The following is a 7,676-nucleotide window of genomic DNA, read 5'->3' as shown; positions in this document are numbered from 1 at the left end:
TCTGCAGGACGCTCTCATCCCTGTAACCACCAATTGCCGCCTGCCCGACAATGCAGCCCTTGTTCCTCCTCCTCTGTCCCCTGTTCAGGATAGCCTGGGCTTCCCTCCCTGAGGCTCAGGGCTCTGCACTGTCCCCAGGCCCAGTCCAGTGCTCCTGTACTCCAGCACCTCCTTCTGGTCCATTCTCTCCCCGACCCTGACAGGTGCCATCCTTCTTGCCCTCCCTGGCTTTGGGTCCGGGCTGTTCTGACAGCACCAAGGGCACCTGCACATCCTGAACCTCAAGCCAGACACTGTTTTCTAGAGACAGGCTTCTGAACCCTCCAGCCTCTCTACTTCTAAGAAAGATCCCAGGCTGGGTGGGGTGGCTTGCACCTGTAATCCCAGCACATTGGGAGGCCGAAGCAGGCAGATTGCTTGAGCTCAGGAGTTTGAGAGTAGTCTGGGTAACAGAGCAAAACCCCATCTCTACAAAAAATACAGAAATTGGGCCGGGTGTGGTGGCTCACGCTTGTAATCCCAGCACTTTGGAAGGCTGAGGAGGGCAGATCACCTGAGGTCAGGAGTTCGTGACCAACCTGGCCAACATGGTGAGACCCTGTCTCTACTAAAACTATAAAAATTAGCCAGGCGTGGTGGCGACACTTGTAGTCCCAGCCACTCGGGAGGCTGAGGCAGAAGAATCGCTTGAACCCAGGAGGGAGAGGTTGCGGTGATCTGAAATCGTGCCATTGGACTCCAACCTAGGTGACAGAGCAAGACTCTGTCTCAAAAATAAAATAAAATACAGAAATTAGCTGGGCATCGTGGTGTGCCCGTAGTCCCAGCTACTCGGTAGACTGAGATGGGAGGATCACTTGAGCCTGGGACGCAGAGGTTGCAGTGAGCCGAGATCACGCCACCCCACTCCAGCCTAACAGAGTAAGATCCTGTCTCAAAAAAATAATAAAATCCCATCCACCAGCCCAGGACTCCCTTCCACATGGGAAACAGGCCCAGGGTTGGGGGGCACTTCTGGTTCCCAGCCATTAAATCCCAACTTTTTAATTTAATTTTATTTTTTGAGACAGGGACTCCCTCTATTCCCCAGGCTGGAATGCAGTGGCATGGTCACGGCTCACTGCAGCTTCGACCTCCCTGGGCTCAAGCAGTCCTCCTACCTTGGCCTCCCAAAGTGTTGGGATCACAGACATGAACCACCGCACCCAGCCCAGATCCCAGCTTTTGATGTCAGTGGAATCGGAGATGGCAGGCAGGGACATCTGTGTGCCAGCTGTGATTGATTAGCAGGGGCTGCCTGGAGAATGAGCTGAAGGGCTGAGGCCACCGCTGGGCTCCGTGGGAGAGAGTGGCTGATGGATTAGTGATGTCTGCCATGTGCGCTGCAGGAATGAGAGGCAGCCTCCACGTCCCTGAAAGAGGGCCATCCTCACGCTAACCTCACAGCCCCCCACAGGCAGCTCACTCACTCCAGCCAAGCCCACCACCACCTCCTCAACTGCAACAAATGCTTGTAATGACAGCTCACGTATATTTATCAAGCCTGTAATTACCAAGACACTGTGCTGCGCGTCACCTACATCCTCTCACCCTCCCAACAACCCTATCATCATCGTCATACCACAGGCGGAGAAGCCAGGGACGGGGTGCCTCGCCCCAGCCTCCTGATGCCCGAGAGGCAGAGGCCCAGCTGTGCACAGCCACACTCCCCCGGATGCCACGTCCTTGATCCCCATGGTGGCACCTCCTTGCTCCCTGCTTTTCTTCAGCTTCTCCACCACTCCTACTCCTCATTGCCCTTCAAAGCCACCTCAAGTGCCACCCCCTCTCTCGTCCTCATTATCCAAGAGTCCTTCCCCTGATGAGCCTCTCAGAGGACCTGGGCCCGAGCCACCTTATCAGGAACTTGTGCATGGCTTCACTGTTGGGCCACAGACGTCTCCAAGTCTGGACTACATCCTTTCTCCCTGGGGCTGAGCCCAACCTGGCAAAGAAAGCCTCCCCTGAGAAGGTTTGGTGAGTAAATAAACGTCGTCCTCTGCCTCATGGGGAAGCCCCCGTCTCAGGCCTCAGCCAGGCAGATTCATCGTCCTTCCAGATGCAGGCCCCATGAAGGGGCAACAGTGAACAGGATCAGTCCTTGCCTGGGGAAGGCTTGTGACAGCTGCTAAGATCGGCAGGCATCAGAGCATCCGGGAGGACCCCCAGGAAGAGGCGACTGAACAGCACTGTGCACGCGCACTGACACGGGGCATTCCTCGTCCACAGTCCTGCCTCGTTTTGTGACTCATCACTTACAGGATGGGAAGCCCTGCAGGGAAGTTCCCCTTGGCTCTGGGCTGGGTGGGTCCCAGTGGAACGGCAAGAGGCGGGGCCCAGCCTGGCCTTGCCCATCTTAGGCTGCCTCCACATGGGCTACACATCAGAAACAAAGCGAAACAGCAACGTTTTCTACGACGCTTTTATTCACCCTTCAAAAGGTGCTGGACACCTTCCCATTGCCCCACCCCAGCCCCCGCTCTGTGTCCCAGGAAGCTGACTGTAGGTCCAGGATCCATGGGGCCTCCTTGCTCCCTGGCCTCCAACCTAGTTCAACCAATGCGCAGCCCGCAGACAAGCCAAGCAGACAGGAGGGATGAGGTCAGTGTACAGCAGTGGCTCCTCCCTGCCGGGTCGCTGTGTCCCTCTCCAAGGGCACGGCTCCTGGAGACGGCCTCTCCTACGGCTGTAGCTGCCCTCCAGGTCTCAGGGGGTAACAGCTCCCCTTTGTTGCTGGCCCTGGGTACTGCACAGCTCTCCTTTAATTCACATATTTTCCATTTATTCAACTCTCCTCAAACACCCTGTCTGAGGGTGCCATAAAAATGTAAGAGTGTGTCAATTGCCCATATCAAAAAACATGCTTGTACGTTCCACTTGGAGTGGTTTGGAGGGGAGACTAATGGAAACTGGGGGGAGGCGAGCCTCCAAGCCTCCGCTGGGGCCCCGCTGTGTCCCGAGGGCCCTGGAGTAGGAGGTGTCAATGACGGACTCAATGAATGAATTGATCCCACCACCACCAACTGCAGGCCCGCCTCTTCCTTCCACAGCCCACCTCGGCCTCCCAGTCTCGCCAGGTGGCACTGCCTTCGCTCCTGGTCCCTAAGCGCCGCTCGCTTCACCTCCCGCGTGGGCAGGGGGCAGCCGCGACGCCGGCCCAGCGCCTCCGAGCCGGGAACCGCACAGCTCCCGGCGATGGCCCCCAGCCCCGCGCGCCCGAAATCACGGCGCCGCTCGCAGGCGGCCTCGGGACGGCAGGGACGGCTGGAGGTGGCGCGGATCGCGTCCCCGAGGCGCGCAGCGCGCGACCGAACCACGCGCCCCGCCCGCTGCGGTCCGCGAACAGCCGCGCGCACCGCCCCACGTGGGGCCGCACGAGCTGGTGGTCCCCGCACCCGATTGGCCGCCGCACAGCCAATTAGAGAGCAGAGGAGGTAGCGGCCGCGCCGATTGGCCTCGGCGGGCCGGCCCGGGGGAGGGGGCGGGGCCCCTTTTGTTCTCTCCGCACCCCGGGGTTCGCGCGACTGCGAGCGCCCCCACCTCGGAGCCCGGGTCCGCGCTGGGGGTCTGGAGGGGGCGGGGGCGCGGCCCGACGCCCCACCCCCAGCTTGTTCACAGCCACCAGGGCCCAGCGCCTGAAGTGCTGGGACGAGCGCTTTCATCTCCGTCCCTCAGTTTCCCTCCCCTCGTCTTCTCCCTGTGTCCTGGGAGTTATGGAGAAGCGCAGCCCTTGGCAAATTAGCCTGGGACCTTCCTAAAACTTAAGCCAATGATAGACAGGCCCGATCTTGCCTGAGAGAGACCCCCAAGCCGGAGAGGCAGGTGTCCAGGTAACCCTAACCTGGGAGTTTTCAGGGTGAGCTTTCTCCTAATCACGGCTGGGGCGTCTTCGTCCAAGGTGGGGCTGGATGGGGGTGGGCAGAGGCCCCCACAGCCACAGCCTGGCCAGCTGTGCAAATGCTCTCTAAACCGTCCCCCTTTTCAGTCACTCAACCAACCAGTCAGTCCATAGCACGGGCCTCCCTCTGGGGTGGAAAGTGGTGGCCCCAGGGACCAGGGACCTACACAGGGAGAGAGTGCTGTGATCCGGGCAGGGGTGTCAGGGGTTCAACCTGGGTCTCCTGACCTCCAGGCCCACATCTTCCCTTAGACAACACCTGAGAGCATCTCCCAGCGCCACTGTGGCCACACACATCCCTGGGAGTAGGACGGGCCACCGCGTTGAAGCTGTGAACACAGGGCTCCCAATCTGTAGGCGAGGGGCCTCTCCCCTGGAGGGGACAGGATCAGGACCCTGGGAGCCCCCAGTCCACCTCCCACTTATTACCTGGAAAATCCCCCAAGCCCGGGTTGATGAAGAAGGTGGGACCCTGACAGTGGCCTGGGCCTGGGATGGCAGCTTGACCAAAACGGGGGTCATCTCCAAGGTCATCCTCCCAGACCTGGGAGTCTAAAAACATTAAACCCTTCAGAATGACACATTTGCGTCAGATCACTGTTCAGAACGCCGCTGGTGCCATTGACAGAGCAGTCCCTGGGCTGAAGTGGCTGCACTGCTCTGGTGAGCGGGGGCACCTGCGCGAGCTCCCAGACCCAGAGGCCTCCCCCAAATCCTGGTGTTAGTGGCCATGGAAGGACTCCCAGACCCAGAGCCTTGGCAGGTGTCTGCAGCTCCCCGGGGGCGGGTGCTGGGAGGCTGACATCTGTGGAGTGCTTTTACTGTTGAACAAATTGAATCAATTAAACAGGCCCCATCGGGGTGGCTGGGAGCAGTGAACAGGAGGGAAGAGGGGAGTGGAGCCAAGAGGACAGCCTGAGGGCGTCTGTCTCCCCAGTCGGGGTTCAGACGCACCTCTTTCCCTGGATGTTCCAGGGCAGGAGATCCCCGTGTTGACAAGAGGGAGGTGAGCTAGTGGAGGTGGAGTGGGAGGAAAGTCAGTGGGGACTGTCCCTGTTGTGTGTCCCCTGAAAGCATGCCAAGGCCTGTGTCTCCTACCCAGCCACCTCTGGGCTTCTCAGCCCCCAGCCCTGTGACCCTTTGAGGCACCGGAGCTCCCAAGACACCCCAGCCTCCTTTCAAAGGCATTTTATTGCTTTCACAAGGAGGCCTCCGGAAGCTGGAAGTCTCCACCAGAGAAAGAGAGGAGGCTGCCCAGGGAGGCTGGAGGAGGCGGAGAGGAAAGAGGAAACACGGTGGGGGTAATAGCAAGGGCCCAGGGTCACCCACCTGGAGCGGAAGCCTCCCCCTTGGGCAGGCTGAGAATGACGCAGGCGCCGGTTGCTCTGTGACCCAGCTGACCGAGGGACAGCCCCTGCCCAGGAGCTCCAGCAGCTGCTGCAGCATCCCTCCTGCCCAAGCAAGGCCACAGGGCCACCCCTCTGATCCACCCCCAGAGGCCCAGTGCCACTGCCTCTCCTCCAGCTGCTGCTCAGGGGAGTGAGGTTTCCTGAATGAGGCCACCGGCAGCGGGAGGCCAGCCCCTCTCAGCATGGCGCTTGCCCAGGGCCTGGGCTCCGTCACATGCCAGGACAGTGGTCACCATCACCCTGGACAGACCACCTCTGTCCCTTCATGTCAGGTGACCATTATTGGGCCCCCTGAGGCAGATGAGCGTCTCACCAGCAAGCTCCCAGGGAGGACAGCGTGGTCAGGGCCTGCCCATCCGCCAGCATTCTGGCCCCTAGGCCCACAGGCTGAGGGCACTGGGAGGCACCAGGACGGGCTGGTTTGGCCGAGGGACCTGCTTCTTGGGCAGCACCAGGAAACAGCCGGGGACCAAGGCTGGAAAGGGCTGAGACCCTCCCAGCGCCCACATCCATGGCGTGAGCCCTGCGTGGGTGCAGCCCCTTCCACAGGCCGAATTCCAGGCCCAGCTGCTGCAGGAGGGACCGCCAGCCAGGGGCGCAGGGCAGAGGATGGGGGAAGGCGTGGCGCTCGCGCTCTTGGTTCTTGCTTGGATGGCGCGGGCTGAGGACCCCCACACCTGCGCTGCGGTGCAGAGGTGTTAGGATCCGAGGGGGCTGCCGGTCCGGGCCGGCGCGTTCAGGCCCAGGGCGGTGGGGTGGCCTCGGCGTGCGTGGCTCGGTTGTCTGCAGGCAGCGAACGTCCTGTGAGAAGCGAACGTCCGTGACTTAGTCCACGGGACCGTTTCTGCATTTTCACCCCAACCTGAAGAGCTGCAGCGCAGCCGCGAGACAGGAAGTCGCTGCCAGGTGGGTCGGGACCGCGATCTGCACTCGTCTCTGCGGCCTCCCGCTCTAGCCGCCGGTTCGCAATCCTGGCGTGAACCGGGAGATCAACCTCCGGCGCCCGCCACAGGCGCCCTCCCGCGGGAACCAGCAGGCAGGAGCGGTGCGGGGGCGCCCTCCAGCGGCCGTGACCGGGATGGCGGCCGCCTGCCAGGCCTCAAGCGTGGCCGCGTGGGCAGCGCGCGCAGCCGGCAACTGAAAGCCAGGAGCTCCTCCTGGGTGGGCCTTGGGATCCCTTCGCACCCTGTGCGGCCGCCTCGTGGTGAGCGCCCCCGCCCCTCCCCGCAAGGCCGGTGTTCCCAGCTGGATGGGCAGGCAACCTGGGAACCACAGGGAGCTGCTCCGGTTGGGAGGAAAAAGCCAGCTCGGTTCCCACCTGAGCCCCGAAAGGGGCCTGGCCAGAGGGAAAGAGCGCTCTGGGTTCGGGGGGCGGGGGGAGCACAAAGGCAGGAACTGGGGAGCATCAGGCCAGGAGATAGCGGAAAACCTAGGCAGGAACTGGGGGAGCAGCCAGGCAGGGGCTGAGGAGCAACAGGCCAGGACCTGGGGGAACATCCCGGCCAGGAGCCAGGGGAGCAACCAGGCAGGAACTGGGGAGAATCATGGCAGGAGCTGGGGGAGCATCGATGCAGGAGCTGTGTCGCGTGTTATCCCCGTCACCTGGAGTTGTGCGTCCTGGGAGGAGCACAGCATTTCAGGGCCCTCTCTGTACTGGAGCCGCCTCTGTGTGTCCATTCCGAAGGAGCCATCCTTCCCTCGCAGCTCTTCCAGTGGGATTGAGAACTGTTAGGCACACACCTGGTGAAGCATTGCTGCCCTTTCCCAGCCACTGGCCTTGCCCTCCCTCCCCAGCCCCTGGCCTTGCCCTCTCCCCCCAACCCCTGGCAACCCCTTACCTACTTTCTATTTCTGTACTTGCCTATTCTAGATGTTTTATAAGTGGAATCAGACAGAAGTTGTCCTTTGTGACTGGCTCATCTCACTTAGCATAATGTTTTCAGGCCATCTGTGTGTGGTGTGCGTGGGAATTTCCTTCCTTTTTAAGGTTAAATCATAGTCCACTGTATGGAGGGACCACATTTGTTACTCCATTTATGGATGGACACATGGGTTCTTTCCACCTTTTCTCTGTGGTGAGTATCGTTGTCAACATTTGGAATAACCCGTGTTGAGCACACTGTTCGTGTTCCTGCCTCCAGTTCTCTGGGTGTGTGACTGCGTGGAACTGCTGGGTAATTCTACCCTCCGCTCTTTGAGAACCACTAAAGTGTTTTTCACAGCGCATGCATCGTGTGAGAGGTCCAATTTCTCCACATCCTCTCCAACACTTACTGTTTTTATTATCGTTCTTGTTACACAGCTTTCATTTTTAAAAAGCAATTTTTTTT

At 60.4% G+C, this 7,676-nt stretch overlaps 1 pseudogene; it reads right to left on the bottom strand.

The window, feature by feature from the left end:
* Nucleotides 1-5,720: 5,720 nt before the first annotated feature.
* LOC104655012 lies at nucleotides 5,721-7,037 on the bottom strand (annotated as a pseudogene).
* Nucleotides 7,038-7,676: the final 639 nt, after the last annotated feature.

This window comes from Rhinopithecus roxellana, chromosome 19 (genome assembly GCF_007565055.1).
Source record: "Rhinopithecus roxellana isolate Shanxi Qingling chromosome 19, ASM756505v1, whole genome shotgun sequence".
Classification (NCBI taxonomy): Eukaryota; Metazoa; Chordata; class Mammalia; order Primates; family Cercopithecidae; genus Rhinopithecus; species Rhinopithecus roxellana.
Note: the sequence above shows the minus strand (reverse complement) of the source record. Positions and strands in the feature narration are given on the sequence as shown.